Source organism: Marmota marmota, unplaced genomic scaffold (genome assembly GCF_001458135.2).
Source record: "Marmota marmota marmota unplaced genomic scaffold, marMar, whole genome shotgun sequence".
NCBI classification, from domain to species: Eukaryota; Metazoa; Chordata; class Mammalia; order Rodentia; family Sciuridae; genus Marmota; species Marmota marmota.
Window position 1 is genome coordinate 13052574 of NW_026000174.1, and position 23851 is coordinate 13076424.

Here is a 23851-nt window from a genome sequence, read left to right on the forward strand (position 1 = left end):
TTTAATAGTAATTTATATTATTCTGGGTTCTTTTCATAATAATGTTTACTTTGCATTTTTCATTATAGATGCTGTGGTGACTAGATTTTTGTCATCTTTAGAGAGTGTTGAATTTTTTTACAATAGGCAATTAAACTACTGGCTGGTTATCTTGAACTTCTGGAGTTTTGATTTTTGTGCTTTGTTAATAAAGATCTATTTCAATCTTAATTAAATTTTTTGTTATTTATAGTTTAGAAAAGTTTCTTTCAGCTTAAAAATCTGCAATTGTTAGTATCATATGAGATGTTAAGATTGTCAAATTTGGAATAAATCTTTAATAATTTTCTTTCATATATGAGCTGTAAGATTTCGGATGTATCTATTATATATGTGGATAAATCTTCAATACTCTTTCATTTTTTAACTGGTTTCTCATGAGTTTTATACCATCTGCATCAACGTTAGTATTTCACATCAAATCAGGAAAAAACATTAACAATTTTTTCAAGGTGACTGGAGTTCTTGAGAAGACAAATCTGAAGCAGCCCCTGCCATCTTGGTGAGCTGCATTGTCTCTGAACCTGCTTCCTCAGAATATGGCCCCCATCTTCCTTTCCAGCCCCTCCCTCTGTGCTGGCCACAGTTCCATCTGAATTCCCCTAAGTGTCCTGCTCTTTCTTTCCTCCCTGGCTTTTCAGCTGTTGTGCATTTCTCCCTGGAGTGCAGTTTTGTTATTCTCCTGAACTGCTCACACCTCCTCTAGTTGTTCTTCCCCTCTGCATCCAGGGCAGTCCATGTCCATGTAACAGAGGGATCCTCTCAAAACACACTCTGAACGTGTCACCTCTCTGCTTAAATCCTTTAAAGCCTTCATCGGTATTTGGATGATGACCAAACTCTTTACACGGCCCTCCAGGCTCTGCATGGTCTGCCTATTTCTCTATCTTTACTAGGAGACACTTAGGAGCTCGAAGCCTAGGATTGATGGATATGGATTGAGGTGGCAAGGGATGAGTCAGGATGACAGATTTCTGGTTGGGCGGACTTAGGGAAGTGCCTTGGTTTCTTAACCTCTAACATCTCAAAGGAAGGCATCAGTAGGCTGCAAATCTTTTCATGAGTGGAATGTTGAAAATTCATCATTCACTCCTCAGCTCACTCCCTCTCACTTCAGTTTGACATTCAACTACCGGGCCAGCCAAGCAGAAGCTTGGGTTTGAGCTCTAGCTTTATCTTGATATGTCCTTGACATCCACACTTCCCCTGTTAGAGCTGTATTTTCTCACATGTAAAGCAGGAATTATATTTCCTTTTCTCTTTTTTAATATAATAAATTATTATTAGTAGTAGTAGTAGTAATAGTACCAGGAGTTGAACCCAAGGGTGCTTGCTTAACCACTGAGCCACATCCTCAGCCCTTGTTTTTAACTTTTTTATTTTGAGACAGGATCTCACTAGTTGCTTACAGCCTCCCTAAATTGCTGAGGCTGGCTTTGGACCTGTGATCCTCCTGCCTCAGGCTCCCAAGTCACTGGGATTACAGGTATGTGCCAGTGTTCCCTGCTAACATAAGAAATTATTATTGCAAGTGGTAAATTTCAGGTATGTGACAGCTGGGCCGTAGCTTGAGATGACCATCTCCTCTGAGCCTCAGTTGTAGAAGTCATTTGCCTTTTTGGAAAATCACTCTGGTGTTTGGACAGAAGATGCACTGCAAGTGGGTTGGGATAGGAAGGACAGAACTCTTTTATCCTCTCAACCATAACTTCTCTTGGAGAAATTCATGGAGAGGTGGCCTACATGGACTATGGAACAGACTCTGCCCCAAACCTCTGAGTCAGCTTTGATCCTCCTAACCACAGCTGGTCCCTCAGCAGGTATTGGTGACTCTGCCCACAAATACACCTAGGAGCACTTTACCATCTTTGTTTCTGCTGCACCCACCCTAGGCCAAACCAATCATTGTGGCTACTGTACTAATGAGATGCCAGCCTCTGCTTTTCTCTAGTGCCAAGTCATCCTCATCCAACAAGGCCAGTGTGACTTTAAACAATGTAAAGTTGATACTGCTATTCATTGGCTTAAACCTTCTCCCTGAACTCGCTGCCCCAAACTTTTCACTTCTGACCTCAATCCCTAAATGATCTGACTCCTGCCTGCCCCACTTGGCCACTCCTCCCTGATGTATCAAAACCCAGGCACACTGTCCTGGTTCCTGTAATTCTGTGGTTGCTGATCCTTCTGCCTGGGCAAGTCTCCTGGGGCATGCCCCTCACATTACTGGTTTCTGGTCTGTAGGTCTCAACCCAAAGGTCACCTCCTTGGAAGGCCTTTTCAGTGTACACTTGTCCCTATCACTCTCTTTCATTACTGTATTATTCATTCCCAATATGTATAATCCCTTGAAATTAAATTGTTGACACATAATTTTTCTCAATATTATTACTTTTACATTTTTATTAATTTTGATATAGGAAGAATACATAAATATGTTTTCCATAGATCCTGACAGGTAAAGCAAAGTCCCCTCTTAAATAACCCCTTTTCCCCTGTCCTAGATTTCTTCCTCGAATGAAAGCTGTTTTGTCCTGTTTTCTACTGACTCATAAATTTCTAAGACCACGAGTTGCACATTCAATAAACAGCTATTGAGTAAACACTAAATCAAGGGTCAAATTCTGGCTCTACTCTGTATTAGCTTCCCTTTGGAGACTGCTAGAGGAAGGGAGGTTAGAGGCCAAGGTCAAGAGGAAGCAATGAATGTAGGCAAACTACGTAGCTTCTGAGTATCAGTTTATTCATTTATATAGAAAAGGAAAGAGTATTAATTCTCAAAGAACTGTGAGAATCAAGTTGTGCCAGGCACACCCCAAACACCCTCACGAGGTTTATAGGCTAGTGGGGATGTATTTGACATCCTGCATGTTGACTCCACAGTCTACCAATCTGTTCAGTGTCCATAAATGCTAGAGCCACACTCTCCAAACTGGGCTGGAAAGAGCTCTGTGGGGGTGGGGGCTAACCTGAAACCATCTGGTGCATCTTTCTGGACTGTTTGTTTTACTTGGAAGTAATTTAAAACATTATTTGTTATAGTAAAATAAACACAAATACTTATTGAGTAGAATGAAGAATTCGCCTGAATTTTAAAATTCAGGTGCTTTGGACATCAGCACCAGTGGAGATCATCTGCTTTGGTGGAAACTGTTTTATAGGTGGGGAAGCTGTGATATGGCAAATGGCAGGACCAGGCCTCTCCATCCTGGTCAGGGGCCTTTCTGGCTTACAAAGGGAGTCTCCTGCCATCAAGGAGGACTTTAGTTTGCTCCTCTCCCAGAAGCCCTGTAGGAACAGCAGGTGGCTTCCTCTCCTTCTCCTCTGGGGTAGGGATGGAGCCCAGAGGTTAAGAAGGGACACAATCAGGTTCTGGGCTTTAATCCATTTTCTTCTGGCTCCTAATGTTGCCCAGACATGGACCACCCTGCCAGCCCATCAGCCTCTACTCCCCAACATCTGGACATAATTATAGTAATTATACTGGGATATCATTACCAACTCTATCTAAACTGTATAAACAATACATTCTATATAAACAGCATAGGTGACTGCTTTTGAGCATAATTACAAGAGATGTTTGCAGACCCACAATTGCATCTTAGTAAAAGATAGCTTCTCTTCCTCCCATTAATACTACAATATTAGGGACCTATCAGGGTGAATTAGCCAAATTCCAGGGGTGATGGATGAGAAAGACCTCCCACTACCGGCACAGCAAGAAGGGACCTCCGGCAAAGCTGAGTCCCTCAAAGAGCCAAAAGAAAAATGGATTAAGGCCCAGAACCCTACAGCCCCTTCTCTTCTGGACTCCACCCTCACTCCTACTGGAGAAGGAGAGAAAGCTCTCTCTGCTGTTCCTGCAGGGGTCAGGGATCTTGAGAGGAGCCAGGATTTCCAAAGACCAAGAAAACTGCAGAGAGGGGTGGGCTAACCTCTGCTGGCAGCTGCTGTATGCGAGTCCCAGCTGAGACCCGCAAACTCAAGCGAGTCCAAGCGAGACCTTTCCACCTATCAACAAGTCAGTGGGCTGAAATCACTTTACAGGTATGGAAATCGGTTCTAAGAGGGCTGGTATCCAGGGTCCCAGTAGCAGGCCGTGGAGCTGGGCCTTGGCGCTTTCCATGATGTGACCCTGCCAAGCCACACGCACAGGCCGGCAACAGACCAGCTCTTTGCCCCCTTGCTTATCTCCTTCTCACAGCTTCCTCTTTCTGGCTGCCACCGACTGTCCCTGCTGGCCTCCGGTACCCCTCCACCCCCACCAATTCCCTAACGTCAGCGCAGTCTGCGGCCCTTCCACCTCCTCTTCCTGTCCCTGTTGGGTGGTTAAGTGTTATCTCTCTAGAAGGGCGGGGGTGGNGACCCCCGCCCCCAACAGAGAGCTCTCGGCCTGGAGGCTTCCCACCGGCTCCCTGGGCTCTGCTGGGAGGCGCGCGCACACGCAGACACGCACACAGAGACAGGCACACGCGCGCACACCCGCACGGCTCCACGCCCCTGGCCGCTGCCCGGGAGCTGTGCTGCGCGGCTGGCGGCGGGCGGGCGGGACCCGGGCGGGGCGGCGGCGGCGGCAGGGAGAGCGAAGGAGGCGGAGCGGGGAGCCCGGAGCGGGCTGGCCAGCGGCCTCCTCCTGGCCGGCCGGGGATTTTCCAGACTGGGCGCTGACGCCGCGGACCTCCCTGCGGCCACCGCGGACCATGGGGCCGACAAAGGGACTCGGTGAGTGCGGGCGGCCACCCGGCCCCGCGCGCGTGGGGGCGAGCTAGGCGAGAGCATGGGCGGGGGTTGCAGCCTGCGTTCGCGGTCACCCGAGGACCTGGTACCCGGCTGTCCACCGCAGGTCTCCTGTGTGGTCGCTGGCAGAAGCTGGGGGGCGGGGGTACTTAGAGGCCAAAGACAGGGCCACCCCATCTGGCTTGTGGCCGCTGACCAGAGACGCACACAGACTCACTGACACCCAGCACTGGCCGGCAGACGCAGAGACTCCTGGGGCAGGCTGACACACAAAACACATGCTCATATGGACACACAGACACACTCATGATAGCACACACACTGACAGCCACTGACACACACTCTTCACATACAGTGACAGGATGTCACACACACTCCCTGGCACACATTTGCCTGCTGACACATTCCTACTGACAGCCCTGTTGGCATACGCAGGTCACACTGCAACACACACCAACTCTAACACACCCTCATGATGGCATACACATGTGCTGCACACTGATGCACACATACACTGTCACTTGGACTCTGTAACATTCCGGCTGGCATGCACACATTGTCACCCTCACATGACACTGACATGACATGAGGCTGGCATATGTCTCACCATCACAGAGGAAGGCCAGTGCTGACCCCCACAGAGGCACATCAGACTGATGTCTGCTGGGACTAAGCACCCAACAGGAGGGAGCTGCCAGACCTGGGGCTACTGACACCCTTATACCAGTACCCAGATGACAGGAGTGGAGGCAGCCCCTCTAGAGTCTGGGAAGGCAGGTTCCCATCCACTCTGGTTCCTTTCCCTGTGACCTCCTGAGGCCTGGGGGTTGGGGGGGTGTTGGCAAGGGGCTGTTTTAAGAACGGAGAGGGGGGGTTCCTGTGTCTTAGGGCCTGCTCTGAAAGTCACAGAAAGGGATAGATGTGCCTCTGAAATGGGAAACTGGGACAAAAGAGGCAGGGGGCTGGGCAGGGCAGCCTCTGGGGTCAGCCCTTCTGAAGGAGACAGCTTGGCTGACCTCCTGCACTGTCACCCTCCCCACCCCTGGAAGTCCGGCAAGCAGCCTCTCCTGCGCTCCTCTGCTCATCCTTTCTGCACCTGCTCTTTTTTGTTACTTTCTTTCTTCACCCTATTCTATTCTCCTGTCCCATTTCTCCCTTCCATCTTTCTATCTCCCCCTCCTTGCTTCCAACATTTATTTATTGAGCTCCTGCTGTGTACTAGGCGTAGTGTGGGGGATCAAATTCGCGCCTCCCCTGAAAGAACAACAGACCAAAGAGAAACCGCTCACTGTGGTCATCACATTTTGAGGCCCCGACAAAGTGATTCCTCACCCACTGCCACCTGATACTCAAAGGTCCTCCAGAGATTATTCCCATTTTCTAGGTGAGGAAACTGAGGCTCAGAGGTAACTTAGACTCTTACTGTTGAGAAACTGCTTCTCAGCCATCCTCTTCCAGTAGGTTCATTTTCTTCTTCCTGTTTTCCCAAAGAGGAACCAGAGGGTTAAAGAGGTCACCTGACTTGTTTAAGGTCAAGAGGGGGTTGGAGGCAGGGCAGAGGCCAGAGCCCACTTGGTTCCTGTCTCTGTGGCTCTCCTTTGGGTACTGTCAAGCCCTTCAAGGGCCCCAAGTGTGTGGGTGGGGCAAGGTGCCCGCTCTGTGCTGGAGGCTCAGCCTTGGGGAGACTGCAGAAGATCATGAGGTGTCTGCATTCACCTTGACAGTTAGTCCCCATTGCAGCCACTGGCCAGCACCGCGATCCAGGTCTCTGTCTTAGCAGGAGGGTGTGTGACTCCCTTCTCCAACACGTCAGTGTCCCCCAGAACCAAGACCCCCCTGGCCTGTGAGGTCAGGTTCTTTCCCTGCAGGGCACAGCAGGCAGCCTGAGCCATTGCTCTTCTCCTTTGTTCTGTGCTGCTTGGCAATCAGGGTGACTCAGCCCCTCTTGGGCCTCTCTCTGCTGCTCTGTGACTTGGGGAGAAGTGTCATTGCTCCCCTGCTGGCATGAGTTGTCAGCAGGATGAGGACATCATGTGCTGCCAGGCACCTGTTGGAGACCCTGTCTCTGGGGTCAGGGCTTTTTCCTTGACTCCCCCTGCTCTGCCTCAAACTCACTGTTGGACCTTGGGGATGTTGGGCAATTGCCTTTCTCTTCCGACCTTAGTTTTTCCATCTGTAAATGGGAACTATCAATATTGACATTTTCCATGGTTCTTCCTGTGTTTACTGAATTCGCTGGGCATGGGAGGAGGTGCTGCCTATAGCCTAGAGACAGGTCTAACTAACTATCCCGCTGGTGGCTCTGCATGCCCTCCTCAGCCTCCCTAGCAGCCCCATGAGGTCTCCCTCTCCCTTTCCAGACAGGTTCTATATAATTGGGAAGAGAAAGGCAATCTCACTAATGGACCATGTCTTGTTCTGAAGCCACGAGATTCTACTTGATTAATTGAAAGAGGAAACTGCAAATATCCAATACACTAAGCATCAGGCGTCATGACATCTATCTCTCCATCTGGGGGTCCAGAAATCAATGAGTCCACTCTGTTTCTATCCCTTACTAATTTCTAATGACAACATCATGGATAGAAACATCATGAATCATCTTACTGGATTCTCCCCATGATCTAGAGTAAAGCAGGTGATTATAATGCAGGGTGACATGTGCTTTGAAAGGCCTGGGGAGGAGTCCCCAATCCAGTCCTGGGCCAGGGGCATGGGAAGGAGCTGGCATTGGAGTTCCTGAGTGTCATCTGGAAGGATAAGGAGGCCATGGGTGCAGGACTGGTGACATCTTGCCTGACCAAAGGTGCAGAATGCGCAGAGGCTTAGAGGCATGAAGCACTGCGAAAGGCCTAGGAGTGGGTTGGGGATGAAGAGTGAGCCTTAGGGGGTGAATGAGGACAGTCTGCCAGCCTGGGAATGGCAAGAGACAAGATTTTTCTCTTGAAGACTTTGGTGATTCAGGCAGGGGTGTGTGGGGTGGGGTGGGCTGGAGCTGATTTTCCTTTCAGAGAAGTGCCTCTGGCAGTGGCCAAGAGTGTAGATGGGAGGCAGGGAGGCCCATAGGGGGTTCCCTGAGAACTAAGGCTTTGAACTCAGAACTACAGCTCTAGAGAGGATGGAGGGGAGAAATAGAGTACCAATGAGGAAGTAGAGTCTGTCGGACTTGCTGGTTTGTTGAACCTTCTTGCTGAGTGACTGGTATGTGCTAGAATTATGTGCATCATCTTATTGGATTCTCCCCATGATCTAGAAATGTAGGGATTGTTGCTCTCTTTATGCAGTTAAGGAAATGGACTAGGAGAGAGTAAGTAATTTGTCTACTGCCATGTAGCCAGCAAGCATCTGAGCCAAGGCCTGCCCACAAAGCCCTTTTGGCTACTTTCTAGTTCCACTCAGAGCAAGGGGAGTTTGTTTGGCTCATAGTTGGCCTCCCCAGCAGTGCCTTGCCTCAAGTATCCCTTTTGGGTCTTACTGTTCTTACTAATTTCTAATGACAACATCATGGATCAAATTTAGACAACAGGAGGGACTTCCTGAGAGTCAATGGGGTAGAATAGAATTTCCTTTCCTGCTGATGTTTATGAATTATTTTTTCTAGGAGAGGAGGGTGGTTGTGATGGGAAAGTGTAATCACCAGCTCTCCGTGAACCTTGGCTGTCATTTCTCTTGGTGGTTAAGCCCTGCGTGACCTATCTTGGCTGGGACATGGGGAAGTCCTGTGGCTTTGGCCAGGACTGCTCCTGGGACTGCTGGACATGGTAATTGCAAGCTGGCCCACTGTCTCTGAATCCAGGCTGACCTCTGGGCTTCCGATGTCTCCAGCTGCTCTCTCCCTTCCACGTGTGGGCCTCCTCACCTGGGGCTGAGGCTTCTCATTGGCATGGGCACAGGGGTCCTGAGTTGTCGGCTGCCAACTCCAGGTCTTTTGGTACCTCAAGCTGTGGCAATGGAAGAACAAGATACTGGGAGTCAGCACACCCCAAAGGGCTGCCAAGCCATCTACTGCTACCAGAGCGGCTGTGCATCTAGCTGAGCCCCGTGGAGGGTGCACATGCAGCAGTGTGACAAGGGAGCAGGACTGCTGGCAGTCCAGGCTGGCAGTGAGGAAGGTGTAGGGAGGCCTCTGCATAGATGGGACCTGGATCCTGGTGGGAAGCAGGAATTTGGAAGTCTTGAGAGTAGAGTCGTGGGCCGTTACCTTGGGGGGTTTGGATAACAGTGTGTGGCGAGGCGGAGAGGATGCTCAGGGTCAGCGGGGCCGTGGAAAGAGTCAGGATACAGAGCAGCTGGGTCCTAGGGCCCAAGAGACTGGGAAGGACCCACAGAGGTGGGGCTGCAGCAAGACCCCATGCTTAGCCAGAAGGCAGTGGAAGGTGACCTGGGATTTGGGTGGAGTGGGGAAGCACAGTCGAGCCACGGAGGCAGAGGGAAAAGTGGCGGACCCTGCTTTCCCACATGCCTCGAGTATGCCCTGGGCTGGGAGTCAGAGGGGGCTGTGGTCATGGGGCCCGGGTGGCCCTATCCACCCGGCCCCTCTGCCTTGTGTCCAAAGGCAGAAGATCACTGCCCTGCACTATCCTTTCAGAACCAGGCTGCGGGGTGGAGGAGCCTGGGTGGAGTATGAGCTGGCCTCAGGGGAGACATGTATTGTGCTGGCTCTTGAAAGGAGGGTCCTCTGACTCAGGCTGGGGCCCTTGGGGAGGCTTCCTAGAGCAGGTGACCTTAGATGGGTGCCAGAGCATGAGGAAGGTTTGGGCAGGGGCAGAGTGTTCTGGACAGAAGGAAGAGCCTCTGCCAAGGTGCAGACACTGAGTGAGTGAGGTGCCAGGCCGCAGAGGAGGTGGCAGCCCTGGCCAGCAAGCCTTGGGTACTGGAACAGTCAGGGGTCATGGTACTTTTTCCTTCATTCATACCTTATGTGTCTTCATTACTCCATTGGTGTGCTTTATTATTATTATTGTTGTTGTTGTTGTTTTGGTACAAGGGATTGAACTCAGGGGCACTTGAACACTGAGCCGCATCCCTAGCCCTTTCTTTTTTTTATCTAGACACAGGTCTCGCTGAGTTGCTTGGGGCCTTGCTAATGCTGAAACTGGCTTTGATCTCCGATCCTCCTGCCTCAGCCTCCCCAGCCGCTGTGCCACCACACCCGGCAGTGTGCTCCTTTTGGTTCATGGTTATCCACGGACTGGATAATGGGCCAACAAACAGGTTCCTGTTGATACGAATGTCTCGCAGAGGCTTGTTGAACTGGACCAAATTTTTTTCATCCCTTCTTGCTTCTGCTCTCAGCCCAGAGGCTCCATAAGTGGTGAAGTGACTCTTTCCCATTGGAGAATCCCCAGTGTGAAAGGGATGCTTCCCACATTGGACTGGAGGCTCAAGGAAGGGGGTCATGCTTCTCCATCAGACTGGAGGCCTTTGAAGGGAGGATGTCTCCCCATCAGGTGGAGGACTCCTCAGGGTGGGACCTTGGCTCTTGGGATTAAACTAGGTGTAGTCTAAGTGGTTTCCAGGCGCCCTCCCCCACGTGCAGGATAGGTCCTGTCCCAGAGGTGGCGGGGGTGGGGTGGGGTGGAGGATGGGTTGGGGGTAGCAGGACAGGGTGGCTGCTTTGAGAGGGGAACAAAGGCCTCTCTTGTCCCTGCTCCCTCTCCCCCTCCCTCACCGAGGGACCTTGGCTGGGTCATCTCTCTGGAGACGGGCTCCTCCTTCCTGGGACTGGCCCCATCTTCGTTCCTACTTCAGAGGAGCTGCTTGTTCCTGCCCAGGAGTCCTGATGCCAGATGAGGCCCCCCAGAGGCCTGAGGGACTATACCTCACAAGTCCCTGGGGCTCCTGTGACTGAGGTCACCATGGTGATGGAGCAACTTTCCCTCTGCCTAGGGCTTGGGCCAGGCCTGGCTGAGACCACCATGGAGCTTGGGTCTCCTGCATAAGAAGGGTCTGACCACTGAATTTCAAGAGCCTTCAGCAAGAGGAGTGCTGTGACTTTGTGTCAGGCCCACAGGAGGCAGGGCTCTTTCAATGTCTGAACCATTCAGGGCTGGGTGAGGCAGGACCTCCCTTTCATGCTGGCCCTGGGCCTCAGGAACCACAACCAGTCCTTTTGATTCTTTTGCAGCTTTGCCCCGGCTCCTTGCCATCAATGGGCATGGAGTTTTGGCAAAGAGCCAAGGGAGAGGTGAGGAGTAGGTGACTGGAATATACCATCCCTGGAGGGTCCCAGTGTTTGCTGTACTGCTTACTCATTGCTGTGTGACTTTGAGTGTGCTATTCACTCATTCTGGGCCCTGGTGTCTCTATGGGAAGTCAAATCAGACAGCATGTGTGAGGCCTTCTCTTGTGTTCTGTCATGGGGTTAGGGAATGACCTGTCTTCCAGGGGCCAAAGATGGAGGATTGGGCAACTCAGTCTTCTGCTACAGACCTGTGGGTGGGACTGAAACTGGCAGGGAGCCAGGTCCTAGGTTGGGCTGGTGGTGGGTGCTGAGGGCCAGGAATGAGTCACCTTCTGCTTGAAAGTGTTGTCATCTCTCTCATGGGATCAGATCCTTTTTTAATTTTCAAATATTTATTTTTTAGTTGGACACAATATCTTTATTTATTTATTTATTTTTATGTGGTGCTGAGGATCGAACCCAGGGCCTCGCACATGCTAGGTGAGCGCTCTACCACTGAGCCACAACCCCAGCCCAGGATCAGATCCTTTTTCACCTGCTGTTTCTACCTCTCTGGTCACATCTCCTGACTCCTCCAGGGACACCATCTGCATCTGCAGTAACTGGCAGGTCCTCAAAGATCATTTGACTTTGCTCAGGCTGTTCCTTCCTTATGGACACCCTTCCCTTTCTTCCCTTCAAGGTTCTGCTCAGGATCATTTTCTTCAGGAAACATTCTGTGAGTCTCCAGGTTGCTCAGGGGCCCTCAGTGATCTGATTACCATAGATTAGAAGCTGATTAGCTTAGTGGTTAGGCTCTGGGAAGAACCAGATTTCCTGGTTTCAAATCTCAGCTCTGTCCTCAGCTGGGTGACTTCAGCCAACTTTTTAACCCTTTCTGTGCTATATCTCCCTCATCTGTAAACCAGGGTAAGAGGTTGTCTTGAGGATTAAATGAGTTAAATGGGTCTTGCTCAGAGAGTCCCTGGCACAAGCTTTAGTGCTATAGGAGTGTTAGCTCTAGGACATCCTCTTCCTGGGTCTGCTTCCATCACCAGGCTGAGCTCCCCCAGGGAGGGACCCTGGTTGATTCCCAAGGCATGTCCCCATACTGGGGATCGGGGATGGACCCAGAAGTGCCTTGATACTGAGCTACATCCCCAGGTCTTTTTATTTTGAGACAGGATCTCAGTAAATTGCCCAGGCTAGCCTTGGACTTGGGATCCTCCTGCCTCAGCTTCCTGAGTAGCTAGGATTATAGGCATGCACCACCACACTCAGCTTGGCCTCAAAGGATCCAAAATACTCAGCATTATCCTATATCATTGTTGGTCCTTGGTACCCAGTGGGTGACTGTCACTCGAGAAGATCTCCGACTAGAAGAGGGTCTTGGGGAGTTCCCAGAGAGGATGGGAGACCTCAACTCAGGACAAATGAGGGTCTTTGACATATGTGATGGAAAAGAATGTCAGCACATGTCAATAGAGGCACAGAAACTTATTTAGGAAAGCAAAGCATATCACCATCAGGTGGAGGACTCCTCAGGGTGGGACCTTGTCTCTTGGGATTAAAGTAGGTGTCAGTCTAAGTGGTTTCCAGGCACCCTCCCCCATGTGCCATGGGAGAATGTGGGCCATCCCAAGAGTGAGAGATGCATTTTGGGAGGTCCCAGCTTCTAAAAGAAAGTTAAGGAGGGGTGAATATGGGAAGGTTTGTGGGGAGGACATCCGTCTGATTAGTTGGAGATGGTTTGTGGTAGCTTGGTCATTCTCAGGATCCTTAGGCTGATCAGTAAATAGTGCTAACAAGTCTCCTAAATTATAGGTATCTCTCTTAAGGTAATGATCATAAGTGGGTTATGGTAACTTTAAGATTTACAGATTTCCCGGAAATCTGGGAGTGACAAGCCCAGAGAAGAGATGGGCTTGGGGAGTAACAGGCCTGAAAAGGTATGCAGAATCTCAGACTATATTTCCTGCTCCTACCTATTTCTCCTATCCTACCTTGACTTGACTCATACAACTCCCTTCCCGGGCTTCAAGGCTTTGATAGCATGTGTCATTCCAGGAAGTCCTAACTGATCTCCAAGTGCTTTTTGGTGGCCTTTTCCCCATCTTCTCTCTTGCACACACTTGTCCCTAAGTCCCTCACTGGATCTTGATTATTTGCATACCTGTGATATCCTTATATGAGGTCAAGAATTCTTGAAGGGCACCCAGCCTGGGTCTGCTTGTCCCTATCCGCTGTGTAGGCCTGGCCTGGCCCTGAGCTCCATAAATATTTGTTCAGACAAGGAAGCTGGATATAAGTGTTTCACTGGGAGAAGATCTACTTGGGGGGTGGGCAATGTGGTTCGTGGAAATGATGGGACATTATTGTTAGTTTCAAAATATCGCAGAGTAGCCCAGAGACCCAGGGTTTAGATGAGTCTTTTTAGCTCAGAGGGCAGAGGTCACTAGATGATTGGCTTTCCCTTACTGGGAGAAAGTGTTTTCTGACCACCAGAGCTTCCTGGCAGGAGGATTTGTGGCTCCTTCCAGCCTCTGGGCTTTTGCGCCTATTGCTGCCCTGTGCGAGTGCTGTCCTAGTGTCTCCCTGGGTTCAAATCTTCCTTCCCATAAGCACCCCAGAATGGAGACAGGCTCTGCTGGCCCCCTCAGGGTGGGCTCCGTTCATCATCCCATCTTGGACATTTACTGAGCCTTTCTGGCTCTGGGTAGTAGCACGGGAGAGTTGGGAGTCCCCTCTTTAGGGTGGACGTCTAGGTCTGGCTATAGTATCCCCGGTGTGGTTTGACCTGGCCTGAGCAAGGAGCATGGCTTCCACCTACCTGCCGTGATCAAGGAGCTCTTTATGCAGCTGGAGAGCCCTCCCTTGGCGGGCAGAGCCCAGAGCTCCCCATCGACTGCCCACTGGGCAAGTGCTCAGAACCCACCTCATTACTAAGGACAGAATTCTGGGCACTGGATCCAGAAGGCTGTGGTTATAATCAGCTAATTAAACCACCCAAGTATTGCTCCTTGGCCCAGAGGAGTGGAGGGAAGGCGGAGGCTGGGAGAAGTGCGAGGGGAAGATGAGAGCTGGCCGGCTGTGGGCAGAGCTAGGAAACGGAAGGGAAGTGGGGAGAGAGGCTGGGGGGACAGGGGGACAGATGCAGGGAGTGTGCCATGTGGGGAGATCACCTAGGTGACATGGGAGCCAGGGACCCCACTTCTTCACTAATTCCAGGGCAAACCTCTTCTCCTCTTTGGGCCTCAATTTCTCCATGTGTCAGGCAGGAAATAGAAGAGGCTTCAGTCTGGAAGGTCTCTCAGGCCTCTCCTCATTCAGTGAGGAGGGGAGAGGCCTAATCAGCAAGCTGTCCTCCAGAGATGCTAGGGCCTCTGCCAGCCCTGCCTCTGGGAGGGCGAAGGTCGCGGCAGTTGTGTGGGGGAGGGTGTGAGGGAGGGGCTGCTCCCACCTGAGGCTCAGTGCTGTAGGTTGATCCCAAGGGAAGACTTGCTGGAGGCCTGCAGCCTCCTTGGCACATCCTGCCCTCAGGCCGTGGTCCTACCCAGTCCCCGCCCTGTAGTAGGGACTGTCCCCTACTACAGTTTGGTTCTCAAACTGGTGTTCTCAGGGAGGGACTGTTTAAAGCTCGGGCTCCCTCTCTTGGGCTCAGCAGTGTTTTTATTTTTTTATCTGTAGGAATTTCCCAAGTAGCATCCCCAGTGTACCTAGGGGAGGAACTCCCTCAGAGGCAGAGCCCCCAGGTTTGGAGTATGGATTTTAGGGTCTGACAGATGGGGCTTTGCTGTCCAGCTGTAGCTCCGTGACCTTGGCCAAGGGTTTTAGACTCTCTGTGCCTCAGTTTTCTCATTTGGGAAATGGGTGTAATAATGCCACCCACCTCCTGGGATAGCTGTGGGCAGAGGGTAAAGGCACATAAGAAGTCGTTGTTTTCTAAGACTCGGGGCAGAGCTCAGCTTTTGTCTTCTCTTCCCTCCCTCCTCCTCCCTCCCTTCCGCCTCTCCCCAGCCTGTCAGGACTGCACACAGCTGGGTGCCCAGGAGAGGGGGCCGCAGAGGCCAGAGGACAAGCTCACAGGATGGCAGGAAAGGGAAGTGAGATTGCCCAGGGCGAGCGCTAGCAGAGTGGTGTGGTGCTGCCGGCCCCTCCTCTCCGCCCCTCACCCAGAGCAGGTTTCCTAGGAGGAAGCGGGGAGAGACAGAAAGCTGGAAGCGGTTGTGGAGGGAGGGCCCTTGGCATCCCAGCTCCGGGGGCCTCTCTCCCTCGGTGCTGTCCCTGGGTGCAGAGCCCAGAGGCTGGTTTCCTGCCAGGGAAGCCAGCCGGCCACTGTTTCACACACTCAGAAAACAACATCCCTTCCTGGTTCCCAGCCCCTAGCAGGAGGTGCCTGCCGCAGAGGACTGCGGAGTCTGGGGGAGAGGTGGCAGAGGAGGGGAAGGAGGCCTCCTCTCCCTTCCCCTCCCCCTGCCTCTCCTGCCACCGAGCAAGCGCTGGGCTCTGACTTGCAGGGGCCTCCCGACGCCCAGGAAGCTGGTTACATAAGTCAGCATGGCTCTCTGATCCCATCCTCCATTCCCCCCCCAGAGGGGCCACACAGGAGGAGGCAGGCGCTGCCACGATCAGAATGCCCAGGCCCAGCGGGTCACCGTGTCTGTCCCCATCCTGGAGTGGTGGTCCTGCTGCCTGCACCGTTTGGGGAGGAAGCCGAGCGTGCTGCCTCAGCGAGAGCCACTGGGGTTGGCTCGGAGCACTCTCTCCTCCCACACTCCTGGGAGTTGAGCTGCAAAGGGGAGAAGCCTCATTAGAGGAAACTCAGTCCTGAGATAATTTGCCTACAAACTGCCCCCAGAGAGGAGCTGGCCTCTCAGCAGCCTGGGGAACAAATAGCCAGCATTTTTCAGTTTGTTTCAATGATTCCACAAACATTTCTCCAGCTCTGGCTGTGTAACTGGCAGGGCCCAGACTTCCACTACAGGCATGTCCCTGAAGTGGCCGGGCCCACCACGGTGGCTGGTGAGAAAGCAACTTAAGGATCAGTTCTTCGTGTCTCCCACCTAATCCTAGGCCCTTTCCTTAGGTTACGGTCCTGGCCTTCCGGGGACCTTTGTGATGGAAGGTTGCCTCCCTGGGCCTCTGGGGCAGGAGTCTCCAGGTTGGTTTAAATCCTTCCTGTTAGGCCACCCTGCCCACAAGAGGTTCCTGAGAACAAAGGTTTCTCTGAGTACCTGCCACATCCCAGGCCCTGTGCTGGACACTTGAAATACTGAAATATGAAGAGGAAACAGAGCCTTGGCCCTCGGGGTGCTCTGATGTTTTGGAGGAGAAGAAGTTAGAGGCCCCCATCATGCCGTCAGGCGAGGGGTAAGGAGGATCCATTTGTACCTGGGACAGAGCAACCCAGGGTTAAGGATCCGAAGCTCTTCAGCAGAGCAGTCTATGGAAGGTGCATCTGATGGGAGCCAGAGGTGAGGCTTGTCTTGGAGGCATTTCTGTGATGCTAGGCTTCCTCAAAGACTGTGCCAGGCGCAGGGGCATGCCCTGGCTTCCTTGCTGTCAGTAGGAGTGTCTTGGGAATGCAGACTGCTTGAAGACAAAAAAAAAAAAAGAATCTGGGGTAAAAAGTGAAAGTTCTTCTCAGTGGCTTCACAAACTTGTGTGTGTGTGTGTGTGTGTGTGTGTGTGTTTGAGTGAACTTGGCAGGGAGGGCTCTCTATCACTGAGTTACACCCCAGTCTGTCCTTCCTTCCTTTTCTTTCTACTTTGAGACAAGGTCTTCCTCAGTTCCTCAGGCTGTCCTCAAACTTGCGATCCTCTTACCTCAGCATCCCAAGGCGTGGGATTGCAGGAGTATGCCACCATGCCCTCCAGGTGTATCAGGACTCACCCTGATAAAACCTATCATTGGAAACCAGATCTGCTTGGGTCCACCCTGTGGCAGGCAGGGAGAGTGAGCCCCCGCGGAGCAGACTGATGGCTGTTCACAGGGAAGCCAATGGACATGAAATGTTGGAGAATCGAGTTTTAGGAGAAACAGTTCCGGTTTGGGGCCATGGCCTGATCTCTACAGCTTGGAGGGCTGCCTTTGTGGGGACATTGAGCACCGTGGGGCAGCGGGCTAAGGTTCTCACATCCCCCTACTAGTTTTTCAACATCTGGGGAGAATGTTTTCCCCCTTTCTCTTTAGTATCTTTTTTTTTTTTTTTTTGCTGAGGACTGAACCCCGGGGTGCTTAACCACTGAGCCACACCCCAGCCCTTTTTAGTATCTATGCTAATGAAAGTGTCCTGCACTTTAGCAGAGCTCATCAAATAGGTCCTTAGGTCTATCTAGGCCCAGAGAAGTGTAAGAAACCTGGAGGCATTTAAAAACTCAGCAAAGAGATTTTTTTTTTTTTTTTGCAACAGATTTTTAAAATATCCTAAAAATGACAAAGAGGATGACATGTCAAAATCAAGTGGTTAATATGCACGTTGTCGCTCCTCACATGTTGAGCGCTGCTTTTTCCACAGCAGCCATTCAGTAGGCAAGCTTGATATGAGCCAGCCATCTCGGATGTTCACCATCTTGCAGAGTAAACGTTAGCGTAGAAAGAACTTTCAGAAGACCATGATGGGGCTGCCGGTGAGCCTTGGCCAAGACACAGACAGATAGGGCTTCTTCTACCTCCAGCGTTCATTTGAGTATAGCACTGGGAGAGGGGTGCTCTGGGCTCCATCCCTCAGAAGAGAAACCCAATCCCTCCAGTAGCCCCAGCTCCAAACTGAAGGGTGAGGACCCTTCCACACCTTTCTGCTTCCCGAGAGGTCACCTTCTGACCTGGATTGGTACAGTGGTCTTCTCCTTACCCCTTGCTCAGTCCAAACTCTGAGTCATCCTCTTACTCTGAAATGTACACCTGACCATGTCCCTTCCAGCTTAAAAACCAATCCGTTACTTCCCATCCCCTACAGGACAGTCCACATATGTTACGTGGCCCTGGAGGCCCTGCTGCATCTGTCCCTAACTTCCTTCCCAATTCTCTGCATTACACAGCCAGCCTTGTGGCTGCACTGACATGCCTGCATATTTCTCAGCAGTCATTGTACTTTCCACACTTTTGTGCCTTTGTTCAAGTCAGTCTCTTTGCCTGGAATGTTCTTCCACCTCTGACTGGTGAAATCTTCCTTACATTTTAAGTTTGAATTTAAAGATGTCTCAAACAGTTCAGGGAGCCGTCACACTGGGCTCCAGGCAGAGACCCTTCCCTTGGCTCCATGTTCCCTCCTAAGTCTAATGGATGCCCTCCTTCTGCTCCCCCAGTACCTTGCAGGCTTCCCTGATGCCACTTTGTACTGTTGGTGGCTGACCTGTCACTTTCCTCTATCCTAATGATAGAGTTTGGCACAGTGTGGGGGCCAGAATTAGGGGTAGAGGGAGTGAATCTGGGAAGATTTTTCTAGAGGAAGTGAGCCCTGAGCTGCTGACCCAAAGGAGAAGCGCTCTTTCCCTCTTCTCACTTCCTCCCTAGTCCTGGTGCTGAAAGAAAACAGAGAAAACTGACTTTAAAAAGGGAAATGTGTATATTTTGAATTGAGGGGGTGAGCTCCCGAGATGATTAAGTAAGGCATGGTGTCTCCCCCGGCCCCCTCCTTCCTTCATGCACTTCCTGAACACCTAGGACACGAAGATGTGGGCTACAGAAACGAATTGTGTAAAGCTTGTCTGAATGTGTTCCCATCACCTTAAGGTTCTCGCGCTGGACTCGACTCTTTCTTTTATCTGTCTCACTGGATATAAGTTCAAGTCCCGACATGCCACTTGTAGCTCTGTGACTCCTGGCATATTTCTGAGCCTAAGTTTCTTATGCATATCATAGAGGTGAATAATATACTAGGGATCAAACCCAGGGGCACTTTACCACTGAGCTATACTCCAGTCTTTATTTATTTATTTTTATTTTGAGGCAGGATTTCATTAAGTTTTTGGGGGGTCTTGCTGAGGCTGGCCTCCAACTTGCAATCTTCCTGCCTCAGCCACCTGAGTCACTAGGATTACAGGTGTGCCACCACACCAGCTTTCAGAAGCTTCTTGAGGGCAGCAACCATGTCCAGTTCATCAGTGCCTAGCCCAGGACCAGGCACACAGTGCATTAGGGTGGTCAACCATTTCAGTCTACCTGGGACTGCCCCTGTTCTGCATTTTAGAAAGCCCTCAGCATAGTTCTGGACAAAATGGGACTGGGTACATTTTGCATAAAGGTCTATGGAATAAGTATATTGATGAATTAATCATTAGTGCAGGACAGAGGTGGACTTGGACAAACAAGAGCAAGTACTGGGTGCTCACTTGTGTGTGAAGGGAGACTTGTGACACAGGAGATGGCAGAAGTGTCTGGAAGGCCCAGGAGGTGGACAGTGGGAAATGGGAAGCACTTGACAGGGTGTGGATAAGACCCAAGGCCCAGCCTGAGTCTGTAAGGTTGCTGCTCTGAAACAGGCTTCGGACTCCCAAGGTCCACCGCTCCTCAGACACATGCAGAGAAGGCAGTGATTGATTTCCGCTTTTCTGAGAAGGCCCTTAATGAGCCCCCAGATGCTCCTCTGCCTCAGTAACTGAAGGCGGCTCACTAGCTGACCCACTGTGTTTCAGCAGGTCGGCCCAGGTCCTCTTTTGAATTGTCCGCTTTGGGCTGAGAGGAGCCTGGGCTGGACGAGGAGAGCAGGAGTGCAGGTCCAGGCTCAGAAACCGAGTGAGCCTCAGTTTCCCTGCCTGTCCCACAGGGATACAGCCTTCCCCTGGGTTTCTGTGAGATGTCACTTGTGGAAATCCCATCGGTCTGTTCGGTATATAGTAGTGCACAGCAAGAGTCATTCGTTTTCACCTCTTATAACATGGGGACAATAGAACTTGCCCTGCATACCTGCCAGGGCTGTGGTGTGGGCAGCTGGGATGTGGGATGTGGGAACACTTTGCTAAAATGCGTCACACCCTACAAATATGTGGGGGTGGGGTATAGTAGGGCTGCTCCTGCCAGCCCGGGTTCCAGGCCTGGGAGCAGGTTGGGAGAGGCGGGCTGCCAACCCTGCCAGCCCAGGTGTGGAAGGATCTTCTTGGGGAGGGACTCCAGGATCACAGAGAAATCCAGCGGTGCTGCCCGTCTGAGAAGCAGACGCTGTGGGCAGGTCCTGGACTCCTCGGAGCTCCGCTGCTCCTGAAGCCTCCACAAGAGACAGACTGGACCACTGCAGGGAGGGTGGAGTAGCAGCGGGACTCAGTGACAAGAAGAAGGATTGCCCTCTGTCCTGGAGCCTCTTCTGTCTGTTGGGCTGGGGGCAGGGCCTTTGTGAAGGCGGGTTGTGCTCAGATCGCCTCTGGGCCCTTCCTCCAGCCCCGAGGCGGACTCACCGGACTCACCGCGCGGCCACTGCACCTTCAGCTCCAGGCCTTCACGTTCTGCAGCCCTCCAGAGGCTTGGCCATGCATCCACGAGCTCAGGGTTCTTAGGAAATGTGCAAAAGGAAGACCTTTTTGTATTCTTTTAATTTTTAGAAGTGGGGTTTCCAGACTCAGTAAGCTTTGAGCCCATCCGCTGGGCTCAGGCGCCGGGTAGTTCTTGGTATGTCCTCCGGGGGCTCTCACCCCACATCGGGGACCTGGTCCTGGGTGAGAGTTCTCTCTCCCTGCTGAGGCAAGACCTGAAAGGCATCTGGGGAGCCACTCCTGGGCCAGGCTGAGCAGGTAGCATCTGTTTGCTGTGCAAATGAGGGACTGGAAAGGTCTCTCTGGCCCCACTCTTCCTCATCTGCAAAATGGATGTAATACCTACCTGGGAAGGCAAAACTAATGACCCACAAGTGGAGCTGCCTGGTGTGGCCCCGGCTTATCTTGGGAGTTGAGGAGTGCTGGTAGGCTGGATGGAGATGGCTCAGGACGCTGGTGGTGGGCCCTGGGATACAGGCTGGGGCAGGGGTGTGGGTGGTGTCAGACGCACTAAGAGGGTGAAAGCATCTATAAACTGTGCGGTACAGCTGGCTTGGGAAGGGTCTGTTGGAACCTCAATGGGACCTTCTGTAGGGGTGGGTAGACATCTGGACGGGCCTTCCCTGCTCCTGGTCTGGTTGAATGAAGAGTCTGACTCGTTTTGTGTACGAAGAAGCTCAGCCTGAAAGCTAAGCTGCTTTCCTGCTCAGGAAGAGAGCCAGGCCAGAGGGTGTGCCGCATCCTCTGCTGTCATCATCGGGGAAGGGTATTTTAATGGCAGGGTCAGTTTGCCTCCTGTCCTTCTCCAACATCAATGCTCCCTTCAGGGAGGGGACGGAGGTGGAGACTGGGGTGGGGCAACTGAAGAAGGAGCAGGGGCCTGGGTACCAGGCTAATTGTCAAATCCTACTTGTAATGCTGTTATTTTGTTTTCTTTGTTTGTTTTGGTACCAGGGATTGAACCCAGGGGCACTTAACCACTGAGCCACATCCCCAGCCCTTTTTATTTTTTACTTTGAGACAGGGTCTCACTGAGTTGCTGAAGCTGGCCTTGGACTTGAAATCCTCCTGCCTTACCCTTGGAGTCAGTGGGATTACAGGTGTGCACCACCATACCCTGCTGCTTGTCATGTCTGTGACCAGGAGACAGTTATAGAATCTTTCTGAACCTCAATTTTCTCATCATTAAAATGGGATCATAATATCTTTTCCTCACCCTCATAGGGTTGTGGTTAAGCTTAAATGAGATAACATAGAGCTTAATACAGCACCTGGCACTTGGTAGGTGCTCAATAAATGCTGATTGTGCCTCTTGCCTGCTTCATGACTTTGATCAGCCTCTGTCTTGCAGTCTACCCATCTGTCTGTCCTTCTCCAACATCTGTCTGTGCCCTGCCTTGGCTGTGGGCTCTCTGAGGTAAGGGCTGGGTTTTGTTCATCCATAAGGGCCTTCCCCTAGCTGAGTACAGAGCCTTTAAGACAGCTGGGATTGGTTGGCAAGAAGCCAAATGAACCCTGGGAAAGGAGCATTCCGTTTTAGCGAGGGCCTTGCTTACCACATACTCCCTGTGTGCTCCTGCCAGAGGACTACTGTGTGGACTTCCTGTGGCCACTGTGACTCCCACTTGGCTCTTCTCAGAGCCCTTAGCAGCCCCTGTAGTCACATCACTATTTGGTGAGCTAGCAGCATCTGCTTCTCCCCACTGGAATGCAAGTGCCTCAGGAGCTGTGTCACCAGTGTTCCAGTGCCTGGCACCCGGGGCACGCAGACGTGTGCAGAACACATGGCCGTCTCTGTTTTTCCTTCTCTGAAGTCAGGCCTGTTCTCCCTTCCAGCACAGCCACTTTCTGGTAGTGGCAAATCCCCTACCTCTTTCAGCTCCACTTCCCTTGTGTCTAGAACAGGAGAAAGAGCAGAACCAGACGAATCCAACATTCAGCCAGGCCTGGAACTAGTAATACTGTAATGTCAGCTGCTGTTTTCCAAATGTACTCCAAGGGTCCCTCCAGTTCTGACCTTCCGTGCTCTCTCTGCCTTTGGCTGGGAGGAGACAGGGGAGAACATTCCATTCCGAACAGACCCTCTCTCCAGGCCTCACAATGGATTCGGGGCTCTGTACAAATTGTTTATGTTTCCCGGCAGAATTTATTACCCAGCCTGGCCTTCTGCAATTAATTACCCAGCCAAGCAAATAACTTGTCCCAGGGAGGCTGGGCTTGGCATAAACATTTACATACAGCTGGGGGCCAGCCCAGGGGCTGGGCTGTCCCAGCAGATTTTGAAATGGAGGGAAAGAGGATTAGGGTGGAGTAGGGCGGACAGCTTTCCTTCCACTAGCAGGACTCCTCAGCCTTCCCAGGGGCTGTGCTTATGCTTTCTCTTTCAATCTTTGAGAATGCACAAAATAGAGTCCCTGTTGGCAGCTGGGGAGGCTCAGGGAGGTTAAGCCCCTTCTCCAAGGCTGCCCAGCTTGCAGGGGTGACAGGATCTGAGACTTCACCCAGCAGCTATGTAGGTGAGTGGACTAGAAGAAATAGGCTAGAAATTCAGAAATGGAGAGAGATTCTTCTTTCTTTCATTCAATCTGTATTTGTTAGGCTCCTGTCACATGGGATTGGAGGAGGCAGTGGTGACTCTTTGTGACCATTTGTCCCTTACACAGAATGCCAGAAACTCACCCAAGATGGTCCCATTAGCAGACAGAAGGGGGTGGCCTGGGACCAAGTAGTCAGAGCCACTTCATATACAGAGGGAAGGCTTAAGCAGTCTTCAACAGCAGGGGCTCTGTGAGGTCAGCCATTCCTCCTTCCCAGGACCCAGAATTCTACTATCCTTCATCCGAAATGCTTGGGAACCAATTGAAAATGAATTTCAAAGTGAAAATGAAAGTGTTTCCAATTTCACAGTCTGGAATTTTGGCATATACATAAAGAACTACCTTGTGGCAGGGACCCAAGTCTAACAATGAAATGCGTTTATGTTTACTCTATGCCTTGTGCACATAGCCTGAGGGCAGTCTGTACTATACTTTTAGTGTACTTCTGTTTTTTTTATTTTATTTTTAGGTGGATATAATATCCTCATCTTACTTTTATGTGGTGCTGAGATTCAAACCCAGTGCCTCGCATGTGCAAGGCGAGCACTCTACCACTTGAGCCACAACCCCAGCCGGTGTACCTTTGTTTTGACTGTGACCCATCCCATGAAGCCAGGAGTGGAATTTTCCACTTGTGGCATCCCATCGATGCTCAAAAAGTTTTGGACAATTGATTTGTGATCCCAATAGCTCAGAGGCTGAGGCAGGAGAATAGAAAGTTCAAGGTCAGCCTCAGCAATTCAGCAAGGCCCTAGGCAACTTAACAAGACCCTGTCTCAAAATAAAAACAAATAAATAAGTAATATAAGGCTGGGGATGTAGCTCAGTGGTCAAGTGTCCCAGGTTCAAT

The 23851-nt window shown here is 51.4% G+C and overlaps 1 long non-coding RNA gene across 1 annotated transcript; it reads right to left on the reverse strand.

Moving 5' to 3' along the window:
- Positions 1-491: 491 nt before the first annotated feature.
- On the reverse strand, positions 492-20165 carry LOC125612016. Its single transcript, XR_007342268.1, has 4 exons — positions 20047-20165; positions 17880-17889; positions 9921-9939; positions 492-503 (listed from the first exon to the last, which is right to left on the reverse strand). It is a non-coding gene; the product is annotated as an uncharacterized LOC125612016 (long non-coding RNA).
- Positions 20166-23851: the final 3686 nt, after the last annotated feature.